A 14,108-nucleotide genomic window follows, 5' to 3' on the forward strand; every position below is an offset into this window, starting at 1 on the left:
CCAACATTTTTGATACATCGGTATAAACAGTATACTTACGTCAAAATTTCAACTTACGATGATAAATCTGTAAGGTTTTTGTGTTATTTTATTATGGTTTTAATATCAAAAATAATAATATCGGTTAAATATTTAAACTGATATTATAATTTATTATATTCACGTTGGCGTTGAATGTATGGTGCACACTGCGACAATTAATAAACTTTGTCAAGACATCACGACGATGTAATTGTAAAACCAATAAAATGTTTTATATTAATTAAACGAAAATCCAATCGTTAAAAATAAGAAACCCGTTATTCCGATTACGATCCAACTACTACTTTCAAGGAGTCTATTTTATATCATTTGGACCGTGTTTTTGCTTTTTATTACGAAAGGCGGAATAGGGTGTAATTACCGAATTTCTCGTCAAGGCTGATAAAGTCGTAACTAGAAAATAATAATAATGATAACACGGACACGACCTTTTCGGCCAAAGAAACTAGTTTCTATAGAATAACCCATAGCCCGTTCTGCCAAAAAAATTCCGTTTCTGTTTCAAACTTGTTTTTGCCAAAATGAATTTTTTAGATAAGGCATTTCCACTAAATGTTGTTTGCTGGAACCATGTAATAGCTAAAAAATGTATGTTGATTATGTAGGTATCAGTGATGTAGCCAGGATATTAAAATGGGGGAGGAGGTAAAGCTTAAGTATTAAAATAAAATACTCAATAATTAACAATAATAATTTTTTTTATGTTGTTTACATATTTTTATATATTCTGCAATTGTTGGTGGGAGGGGGGCATGATTCACTTTACCCCTCTAACACGGATACGTCACTGTTATGTATATATTACAATCAAAATATGAATGCATATTATAACTAACCAAAATTGAAAATACTCTTAATTCATAAAAAAATAATATGATTTATTTAAAAAAAAAATGTTTACACCAATTTTAGGTTAAATGTTGGTTATAAGTACAAATATTGATTATTATAGAAGACATTTAGTTACATTTCAAAAAAAATATATTTTTTTTTATTTATTTAAAATTTGTTTTTAACAATATTAGTTTCGACACTTAAGGCGTAATGATATACATAAAAGGTACCTACAATATAGTACAATATAAACAATATAAAATAGTAGATACTAACAACGAGAAATAGGGGGGAAAAATATAATATGTTATACAAGTAAAGTTTTGATTTTATAAAAATCACATATTGATGATATTGAAATATTTTGTATTTGATATTATTAAATGTAATGAATAATGACAAAATAATATACTGACTACAAAAAAAGTAGAATTTTATAAAAATATGGTTTTTATAAAAAAAAAAAAAATTGTTTTATTAAAGGTGAACTTTTCAATTGTAATCATTGTTTCATTAGAGTATTAGACACATATTGTTTATAATAAATATTTTTTCAGGTCTTTATTACTTGGCACTACCAACAAATTTAAATCGTTGATTCCAAACTTTACCAAAACAAAACTCATCGTCGCCCAGAGTCACACGCGTCATAAAGTATAAAAACATCTATTATATTACCAGGTATAAGTACTAAGTACCTATATTATATTGTTTTTACGTTCCGCGCGCGGCATAACGCGTATACTCGCAGTCGCGGCGTACCTGTGCCTAAGACACGAGCAATAGGTTATACACACCCAACTCGTAAACTCGGCTAATTAGATAATTAGAATGAACGCAGCACAAACCTACGCACATAATACGCGCGTGTATGTACCTATATATGCATAATGACGTTGAAAAGCACGCATCGGTCGACGACATGCCTAAAAATATGTATAATATCAATAATATGTACCACCGTCTCTGATTGCGGCGTTCGGTTCGCGACCGTTGCAACTATAGATAGGTATATTATAGCCGCGTAGGTACTATAATACAGTGGACGAAAATCGAGTTCGTTATAATAATAATATAAACGCGTGCACAATATAATATAATATTATATATTTAGAGACCGGTAGGCAGCGGCTACTTCTCTCCGGTACGTGACGTGAAAAAAAACGGGCGACACGAACTCTCTCTCTATATATACGCACACACACATACATACACACAGGCACGCACAAACACACACACACATACATACACACAGGCACGCACAAACACACACACACGGCTTACCCACTGCAGTTGTACGGCCAAACTACCCGAAAAGAATGGGAAAAAAAAAAAAAAAAAACGAAACGGCCGGGCTACAAATTATTGTCGTCGTCGTCGTCGTCGAGTCCCGTGCGCAGTAAACCCGGTGGCGGCGTCGGGGTCTCGGCGGAGACGAAAAGGAGATGAAAAAATTAAAATGACTATACATACACGTTCTACACGATTATTGAAGCGCAGCCCGGCACCGCGGCGATATTCGTGAGAGAGGAGCTGTTTAATTCAGAGCCCGCCGTTATCTGCTTTTATCTCCGGTGCAGCATCGCGGTCCGCCGCCGGTCGTTGTTTTATATAGGTACATAATAATATGTGTATGCGATACGACTGTAATAACGTAGACGACCGTAATACGGCGACGATATTCCTTGGGTACCGGCCAATAACACGTCGAAGATACACACACACACACACACACACACACACACACACACGGTGTCACACACGTATAAGGCACCTACATAATAATACATCTGTACACGCGTAAAGACATATTATGTACCATAATAATAATAATATGCGACGTCTTGTGTGTGTGTGTGTGTGTGTGTGTGTGTGTGTGTGTGTGTGTGTGTGTAACGCGCGCGGTCTCCTGTATAAACAATAATAATAATATTAAATGTGTATACCGTAAATGCGTTTACGAGCGCCGCGCCGCGCGAGGAATCCGTAGAAAAAAACAAACGAAATACTTATACTTTAAGTTATAAAATGCGATTTTATTTGAGTGGAAACCAGTTTTGTTTTCGTCTCCCTCTGCCCCCGTCACACTCGCCGGCCGCTCACCGCACACGATATTATATTATAGCGCTTATATATTATTATTATATAATGTATATATATACATATTAATGTATTATAGATAGGTACGCACCGAAAACGACCGTACATATAGTGAGTCTTATTGTGTATGTATTTTTGGGCGCTCGTCGTGGTCCAGCGATCAAAAGATCGAGAGACGAAAAGCATGTACCATGTACCTTATGGCCTATAGGTATATGTTGGATGTATTATGTTAAAAGTCCGGGTATAAAATATATATTCGACGATTAATAGTTTCAAAACGCGAGAATGTTTACAGACGTCGATTTTCTTTTTTAATCCTTTCTCTGGCGACGATAACGAAATGTCACGAGTGCCTTACCATAAATCATAATATATATAATATAGGTGTCTATATATTATAACGATAAAATCGAAAACGTCAATCGATACGTCTTATTGTTTAACAGCTACCAAGGCATCTAAAGTGCGTTCCTCGGACAATAAAACGATAATATATATTTCGATATCCGATACTCGTAGCCCGGAGGTACATGGTTCTTATTCTGATACAATAAATACGTATAATCTATGTATAACCTACATAAACATTATGTGAGTTACGTAACAATAAACATTTTACTGTTTTATTTAACACATAAAACATTAAAACCTTATGGACGAAAATTCAAATACTGGTTACCTGCTTCTGTAATTTTATTATTATTATTAATTTTTTTTTACTATTATAAATTATAATATATTAATGTGTATTTATGAATATTGAATTTTTAATTAAACTGGGATTGTAATATTAAAATATTTATAAATAACATTTAGCATTACAGTTGTACTCAATTATAGTACATTAGTAACTTAAACGTGACTAACCGTATCCAATAGGTAGCCAAAAACATACATAAAATTATAAAAATTAATAAAATTAATAAAATATGCACAAAATATGTTATTTAATTTTGTGTTAAACCAAACAATAAAAATTTAATAATCATTATTCATTACAAGCGAATTGCATACAATCCTTATAGTAAATAATTTACATTTAACACATTATAAACACCACATTAAGTACCTACCTAGTACCTACACATCATGTAATAAATAAAAACAACACTTAGGTATATTATGTAATATATATTATAGAAATAGAAATATATTATTACTAGAAGTGTAGTTTAGTTCTGCTCGTAGGTGCACATAAAACCAACGTCGAACACTCGAACAACTGATGGGTCGTAATATTGTCTACGTCAGAATGTATGTAGTATTTAATAAATTATTATTTATTATATTATGCGTAATAATTGCTGATTATAATATATTCGGCTAAACTAAAAAATATATGTTTACATTATCGTCTGTCTAAACACTAAAATATGCAGAAGGGTTTTTGGTATTTTTCAAAATGTATACTCCTAATCATAAATGGAGGCTATATAGAATGAGTAAAATCGAAATATACAGGTAACCTGCGGTAACTTAAAAATATATAAAGGTATATATAATAACGGGGCTAGGGGTACTTGCGGCCCTCCTTCTAATCCCTCGCGGGTCTCACAGTTCCACATGGCCACGTCACTGTAGCAGGGTACATCGTAGATATAATAATATTGTATATAGGTAGGTAACATAGACCTTATACTAAGGTCTACGGTAGGTAGACCTTCTAGCGGCCGCCGATGAAGCGATAATATCGTGTGCGTTTAATATTTATTATAATAATAATAATTGTCGCCGACATGCGTCACGGCCGTCGAAGAGCATAAGTTCTCCGGACGCCCGTAAGCTATACAATATTATGATATAATAGTATAATACAATAGTATAATATTATGACGTATACGCCAGCTATATATATATATATCATGTATAATATCATCGTAGTGCAAGTCGTATTCCGTACAGCCGGGTTGTAATAATATAATATAGGTACCGTATTCTGTTATACGAACAATGTGCTATGTGTACAAACGCGTTTTCGTGAAGAAGCTCAGTTAACCGTTTTGCCGCTTTTCGTTTTCGGTTTTTTTTTTGTTCTTTCCTCGTATTAATTTTTCATGCCGACGTCGTTCCACGCGCTAGTCGTGTTATTCGAATAATACTATATCATATTATACGTATATATATATATGTGTGTGTGTGTAATATGATGTAATGTACGCACAAACGACATATTATTATACACGCGATCCCCGAAAACCGTTTATTAAATATTTCAATTTTATGGTGCCTGATTTTCGTATCCTTTTCGTGTGCACGTATAATATTATATAAGTGTGTGTGGGTACCTACGTTTATTTTTGGTTATTTTTGCCTCAACCGTATACGTTTTTTTTCCGCCGTCCTTTAACTACGGTTATTAAAGTCGTAAAAACTTATATAATTAATACCGTATCGTTTCCGTTCCGAGCGTATAACTACGTTATACGACCGCGTATTAGGCACTGTATCGTTTTCGTCCGCCCTCTTTTAATTCCGGTTCGCACGCGATCCATCGGGCGGGCGCGTGGTGACATCTTCTGCGATCTCCTCGACTCCTCGGAATATTGTCGCCTGTTCCCCGCGGGTGCACGGTCCGCACACACGCGATCGTTAATGTAGACGTTTGCGTCCGTATATTATGCAACGAAAAAAAAAATGACTGCGGAGTAGTAAAAACAGAAAAAAACTAAAAGTTGAATCAAGTTGAATGTAAAAAAAAAATGCATCGTAAAGCGACTCGCACAACACCGCCACTCTATACAATACATTATTGTATAATATTTGTTATATTAGTTATTACGATAATGTATAGTATTGGTGAGAGTGCACTGTGCAGTGCGACACCGATTGTCATTATATACATAAATAATAATAATAATAATAATAACTTTGTTGCAGCGATACAAGTGATGCGCGGCGCGGAGACTCGGAAATTTTACGAATCGCCCTCCAGTGTTTTCGGGCAATTTGCTCTAACGGCGGCGACTTAAATATTTTATTGCTTCCGATCGATACGCGTATCCCTTCCATTTCCGCTCGCGCGTTAAAAATAACGACGGAAAAGAATAGTCGCTAATCGGATATACGCGTTTTGTGCACGGGACCCCGAAAATAACAGAAATTCTCAATCTGCCACACTTCCGATGACAATTTATAGAAATTAAACGTCACCCCATCTCACATATTATATCATTATATGTATATATAGATATACTTACGCGTATATTGTACAGCGCGCACGCATAACATACGTCGAGCACCGGATCTGATAAGTTTTTACAGCGCGCAACCCCTGATAAGCAATAGAGCTACGAAACCATCCCATTGTTGTCGTATATGCTATTTACGAATACTAGCATTTGCGTTTGTATGTGTGTGTGTGTGTGTGTGTGTGTGTGCACATTCGCATATTATTCGATATATAATCATATATTGATGGTCATCTTGTGGTTTGGTTTCCTTTTACGTTCTAATCTCTCTCTTTCTCTCAGTCTCTATCTCTATATATCTCTCCCTTTTCGAATTTCTAACCAGCACTAAACCCACCCCAATACCCACCTCCCCTCGGGGCTTGACCAGATCACGTACACATAATAATATTATATACCATACGCATGTATAGTTTTGACCTTTGTAAACTCGTATAATATATACATAATATTATTATCATCTGTTTGTGCGACTATATACATAAAAATATCGCAAAACGATTGCCTCCGTCGCTGTTGACCCTGGCCCGGGGGGCGAATGTTTTTTCTCGGACCTCGACTACGACGACTCTTCGCTATAAAATGCGACGGCGATACGATCGGGGTGACAGTCGGTGACCTTTTTTCCGAAACACGTTGCTTGAAAATGACAAATCGAAAATTCGAAAACGATCTTCCGCGTACACAGATGTAGGTATTTATACATAAACATGACATAAAGCACCGCCCTCAGGCAAAAACAAATATGATTTGATGTACACAAAATATTCATAGAATATTTTAAATATGTATATATATCTTAAATTGGCATGGGAGGTATATATATGTATATTATCAAGGTTATTTTTTTATGTTTCTACAAAGAATACATTTTTTATTGGTTTGGGTAGTGAATATAATATGTAGTGTATAATATATAATGTTTCCAATATAATATATAGATGGATAAAGTTATATAGGTACGTTAAACGCGGAGTTTTGGGTTATTTCGAAGCAATATTGTATTTTTGTTACATAAATAATAAAATTCAATATATTAATATTCTGCAATCACAATAGCTAATGCATTTCAAGTTTAAACTAATTTCGTTAACATTAAAGTGAAAATATCATCTTTCAAAACGTAACTCAGCAAAAGTTTTTAATTTAAAGTCAATAAGAAACTTGATTTAATATTTTCATTTATAACATCTTTCTTTTATACTACGAATCATCAAAAATAAAATAATGGTCTGAATAGGTACAATTTTGGGTATAATTTTTTTAAACAAATATAGTAAATGGTTTTTTCTTCTTGTTCTGTTAAATTTCCAATATTTATGTCAAATTAGAAATACAAAACAATAGTTTGATATACATACCTTTTATACAAACCAAAAACAAATTATAAACAGGAAATTGAATAAACCATATAGCCGGATAACTAAATAAAGATACACAAGCATATACATAAATAATGCTTTTAGTATTTTTTTTATACTACACCGATCAATTTTACATGCGTGATTTAGATTTTAGTTGTCACATTATATTATAATAGTATATTTTCATAAAACGTATTAACTGTCATAACTTATATTGCAATTTTACAATAATATTATTATAATGATGAATACGTATAGGCGACTTTGTTACTTTATATATTTTAAGAGTGTCATTAAGGGACAGTTTAAGGCTCTTTGGACAGTAAATAATAAGTGGCTTATTATGGAAAAAATAAAGCACTAGAGAGCACGCGTTATTATTATGTACTGTAGCTCACTTAATCTATACGGCACGGTCTAGTCGTGGTCTACAGAGGTAATTTAAAAATTATACGATAAATATAATAATACTCGCGTTAGCGGTTTAATAATACATACCTACATAGCGTGAATGTCGACCGGGTCGGAACTCCATATATACTCCGAACAGAGTTGTACGCGCTTCGCGAAATGGATGATTTTAACAACCTCCACTCAACACAATAATGTGAGTGTGTACAGAGATTATTATAATTATTATTATGACGCGTGTATACCTAAACTTCTCTTTGAAGTTTTGAGTGTTTGAAGAAGCTAACACAATACATAATACACGCATATACACATGGTAAATACGTCATATATATATTTCGTTACACATTATCGTGTACCCAAGGTAATGGGGTGTGTCGTATATTATACGGTGTATACAAAATATTATAATATATTCGTATGCAGTCGTCGGGAAACCAATTCCCATACACACATGTGTAGTTAATCAAAAATTAAAATGTAATATATGAATACTAATCAAAGCCGACAAGGATTTTGGGAGCAAATAAGGACGGCGATTTCTCTCTCACCGAAGGACCGAACGCCTGGTGTTGCTCCTTAAGTTTATTTGTTTATTTTGTTTTATTCTCATATTTAATACACAGCTGTGGTTGCGGTAGGTAGGTACTATACGAAAGTTTTACAATGTATATTTAGTTTATTGTACAAGAATAAGTACAAACTTTTCAATCGTCCACTATAATGATAATATGTTGCATATTTTTTTCTTTTTTATTTACTATTTAAGTTATTTATAAAAAAAAACTGGGGAACTTGCTCTTCTCTATAGTACAGGTATCTTTCCTCGAAGTTATGCTGAACATTGCTACCTTTCCAAATCCAGTGATGTATTTATGGAGTATGTAAGGGGTTTCTACCCAGGAAATATAGTATATTCCTATATTTTCTTGATCTTATTACCCATTATAACAGAAAAAATATTTTGCGTTACGATATAGATAAAGAAAAAAATATGATGTAGGTACCTAAAATAGTTTTATAATCTCTCATTTTTTACATTATTATCAATTTATCATAGATACGGGTGTTTATGTACGTTAAGCGATCAGCTGTGTATTCATAATCTCGGTTATCATTTATTTATTTTTTAGCATTTTATAGAGATTTACACAAATTATTTTTTATGAATACAACCATAACCTCTTCCGGAAAAAAAAAATTCATTAACATTCCACTGTTGATATAAAAATCTATATAGATCTGGAACCATCACCGTGTGTGGTGTGACCTAGTTCGGTCAAGGATTTATAATAATAGTAAAGTTCTTCGTATTCGCAGATAAGACGTAATCGGTCGAAACTATGAAAATACCATAATTCTAGGTCGAATGGTCGGCGTGCCGAAGACTGTTTTAAACGCGTCTTGCGTCATATTATATTCTTCGCGATATTACATCTGATGGATCATCCACGGCTAAATGAATTTTTTTGTTTTTCGTTTATAAAACAAATCGTATACTTACATCCTATTTCATAAACGTTATTATTGCGGTTTTTCCCCTCAAAACTCCACTGCAGGGTCTTTGTCGTTTTTTCGTACGTGATATGTGTTGCAGTTTGTACGACGACGACCTTATTATTTGGACAAAAGGCGATTTTTCACTTGACCGCGCGCGACGGTGACCGTTACACCGTTGTATTATTTTCCAGCATTTTGCGGCGACCGCGGCGATTTGTCGCCGGCGAGGGAGTTAAATGAGGTACGGTGGCGGCGGCCTGTAAACGAAAATGACCGATGCCCCGGAAAAACCGCCACCGCCACCGCACAAAGGGTCAATTTGTTTCCAGATTTATTATATATTATTATTATTATTACTACGCACACATATGACTGAGTGTATACATATAATATATTACATAATGCGTGTATATATATATATACAATTGGAACGTGGGCATTAGTATTCGGGCCGCATCCATCACCCGAGGCGGCCCTTGGTCGTCGACTGTGTATGTATATATTCACGGCAACGGCTCGGTGTCCCGGACACGAATCGTGCGAATGGGTGGGGGGTAAAAAAAAACCCGAAAGGCCGAAAGAAAAAAAAATAACCCAGAAAGTAAAGGAGGAAAAAAAATGCCGAGAGAGAAATAATATCGATTACGACGGATTACAAGAACTTATGCGTCTGTACGTATGTTCAGAGCGTGGGGGAGAAAAATCGGTATATATACACATACACATATATATATATATATATATCTTTCTGCGGGTCACGTGGGGTGTGTGGGTGTGTGTGCATGAGTGAGTGTGTGTATGTGCTACGCGGGGTGGCGGCGGTGGACATGGCACGCGAACAATGTCCTATACATATACGTAGCAGACCACGCCGCCGCCGCTGCCGGGGACGGGGACGGGAGTACGCCGCGGTGGTAATTGCGATGAGAAAAATCCGCACCCTAATTGGAGGCCCTCGTTTTCGCCGTGACGATCATAGCAATTCATTATATTATTATATAATATATAAACGTGTGTCCGCCGCGTTGCGCGTGTGGGCGAGTGCGCGAGTGTGTGTATACTGTGTACATTTATATACGACTCTACTAGGGTGTGTGTGTGTGTGATTGTGAATATTGTGTTTTTTTATACGCATATACGTCGGAGGGTCGTATAGTGTATAGAATCGTTGTCGTATGTTTAGAAATCAATTCGACATGGTTTCCCATCATCTGATCGCTATATATATAATATGATATCCACCAAACAGCCGAAAACCATAATATTATGTTATGTACATGCATATGTATTAGATACGCGTATTATTATTATTATACGTACAGTCAGACGTCGGCAAAATGAAGGAATAAAACCGGAATAATCTTCGTCCTGAACGAAAAAAATACTTTTGCGCCCTCGATTTTTGCAACCCTAACGTTTTCAATATGTTTTCATATATATATAGGTACACGCTGTTATTGCAGTCATATAGATTTTATTTGGATAATTTTCATCAGTCTCACTCTATCTTCCTGTTACCGCGCCTATACATATAAAAATACAACAATACAGAAATAAAAAAATACGCATTATATCCGATATACCTTTTCTTTTTAATTTTTATTTGAATACTTATTAAATATATACTATTCCTATTATATATTGGCGGCTACTATAAAAATTACATTAGGTATGCAATAATTAAAACTACGAGGTAAATGTTGCTATATTATACAGCTACCCATCGACCTGCATAATTTAAACCAGAAACAACACAAAAAGTTCGAACGTTTATAACGATATGAGACAAAATAATATATACCTAATATTATTATAACGTATACAATATAGTAATATACATATTAAGTACGTAGGTATATTTCGTAATATTTCTTCTATAGGTACTTATATATAAATAATACATTAGTAGGTATTGAATAACTTTAAGCCAAGTTCGTGTCTATTCTAAATTCTAATACACGTAAAAGACAAATAGATTTCAATTTTTAATATGTACCTACAATAATCGCCATAATGCCACAGAAGTACGAAATGATTGATTAACAGTAAATCAAATTATAAAGGGCTTAAAAAATATTCAACATCGCAACAATATCAAATATAATAACATATTATGTATATATATATATTATAAAAATGGTATTTATTATAATAAATATTAAGACAGACGACTATAATAATACGTTCCATTATTCATTAGCTATAGTGCGTCCCGGCGTTCGTATATTCTGTATATACATATAATGCATGATATAATGTGAAATGCTGTCCGGAGATCCGTGACGTTAAGCCATTCTAAAATTATTATAAAAAAAAAAATTGCCGTTCTTTCCTCCCGAGTGTCTAACTGCTATACCGTGAAAATTATGTCCGAAGCCAAGTCGATCTGACAACACTATATAGGATTCGCAATTGCTTATATTAACGATTTATACAAGTGAATATAGCGTTGTTTGTTATATTGTTTTAAAGACGTCTTATTATTTTATTTTTTTTTTTGAACACCGCCAGGCGTATATTATATACAATATATATGGCACAAAAACGTTTGTTTACCGAAAATAAATTGGACGTGACAAGCATTACACGGCGCAAGTACGCAATACATACACGCGACGTATGTACATGTATAGGTATACACAACACACACAAACACACACTATATTAATATATTATACTTATATTAATGCTTGTACATAAATAGTTACTTGTATATTAGACTTTCTCTTCGCGCGTCTAGTCGTTTTAGTCGGTCTATATAATATATATATATATATATATATATATATATATACATAATATATAAAGATAGGCGTTACTTAACTAACGCAATTTATGTACACCGAGTTTATTAACGTCCTCCGTCAGACGTGTAAGTGCAGGACCCGTCAGTGTAGGATTTTTTTTATGAAATTTTTCGTAGATAGGTACATGTGTGATACATGCCCAGCTGGGCTGCTGCAGGTCACACATGTACGCCGCGCGCACTGCACGGTATACGTTTCAATTTCGTGTGTGCCTCCTCTGTGTGTGTGTGTGTGTGTGTGTGTGTGTGTGTGTGTGTGTGTGTGTGTGTGTGTGTGCGTGTGAGTTGGCCACTTGACGTATGTGAAACACGCAGGGATATAACAAGCGCTGCAGAATTTCATTATACCCGATAAGGCCGTTGCTTGCACGCCGACTGCAAAAACGTTAAAACTATTTATAAGCCGTAGTCAACATGGTCCGTCCGAAGAATACAACCATACATAATATATATTATTATATACATCTCGTATAAGGAATTTAATTTCGAGAAAAATTTCCCAAGCGGATCGCCTCCCTCTCGCCGGACCAGACTCATGTGCAGAGATACATCGAATTGTGCCAAAGTATTTACTATTATATAATAATAGCGTAAACAATATACTATACTATATTATTGTACATCAATACAATATTATGTTATAATAATACAAATAGAGTACCTACACGGATCTCTGAATACAAGCAGCTGCGATTATTGATGTAGTATTGTAATAATTAGGTACTTGACTTCAGATACAGTTATATTACTGAATATATCCTTTATTCGTGATGTCCGTGGCACGCAATTAAATAAATAAAAAATATCTACACTCCAACTCACACTCATTTTACCTTTATTTATGCCTTTATTAAAATTCTAATTTTGTAGTATTGAATGACCTATATACCTAAAGAGCATATTTTTAAATATATAGTGTTGTTCATACTATTTAAGGAGTGTCATGTCCTTTTCTGTAAACTGTAAAGCAGATGATGTTTTTAAAATGTATTATGTACATATCTAAAAATTATCTTTAACATTTGCACAAGTAATTATTTTGGGTTATTAAAAAGGTTAAAATATACTAATTTTGTATTAAGATCCTACAAATGCTTTTACAAAAATATATATCGGTTGTAAAATATCTAGTATTATTTTATTATACTATGTTATATTTTTTTGATTGATATAAGACTTCCTAAATCACCTAATTGTTAATACTTATTACACTATACATATTATAAACATTGCAATTTTCAAGTGTTAGAACTCGGAAATGATTTTACTAGTGCGTAAAACACTTTCTGCGCGTAGATAACTGATGTAGATAATATCAAAAACTAACAACCATATAGCTGTATAATAATTATAATAATGTCCCTACAATTGAGGTTTCGATCCGTTATAATCTATTATATGATTTAACCGAAAATAAATAAAACAATTACGATAAAAAAACCTATTCTTTATTTTAGATTTCGTACGATAAACAATGTAATACATGATATTATAATATTATACCAAAGATATTTATACTTTCGTGTTTAACGCATCATACATTACAATAAATCATATAGGTGTACCTATATATATTTGAAAAGCGCCGTATATAGTATTATGAATTAATGCCGAAAGATGCCCAAACCCATAATATTTTGGACATGCGATATAGCAATGTAAAAAACAATATAATAACAATAAAATATAGGTAACAATAGTTTAATATGAGGACGAAGAGGGAATACCGATCGATTTTGCTATAGGTAGGTATATATGCACATTAAGTAACACATTACGACCCACGATATAATATTGTTATTATTATTATTATTATTATAACGTACCTGATATATATTATTATATTATTATTATACATAC

The sequence above is a fragment of the Metopolophium dirhodum genome, chromosome 4 (genome assembly GCF_019925205.1).
Source record: "Metopolophium dirhodum isolate CAU chromosome 4, ASM1992520v1, whole genome shotgun sequence".
Lineage (NCBI taxonomy): Eukaryota > Metazoa > Arthropoda > Insecta > Hemiptera > Aphididae > Metopolophium > Metopolophium dirhodum.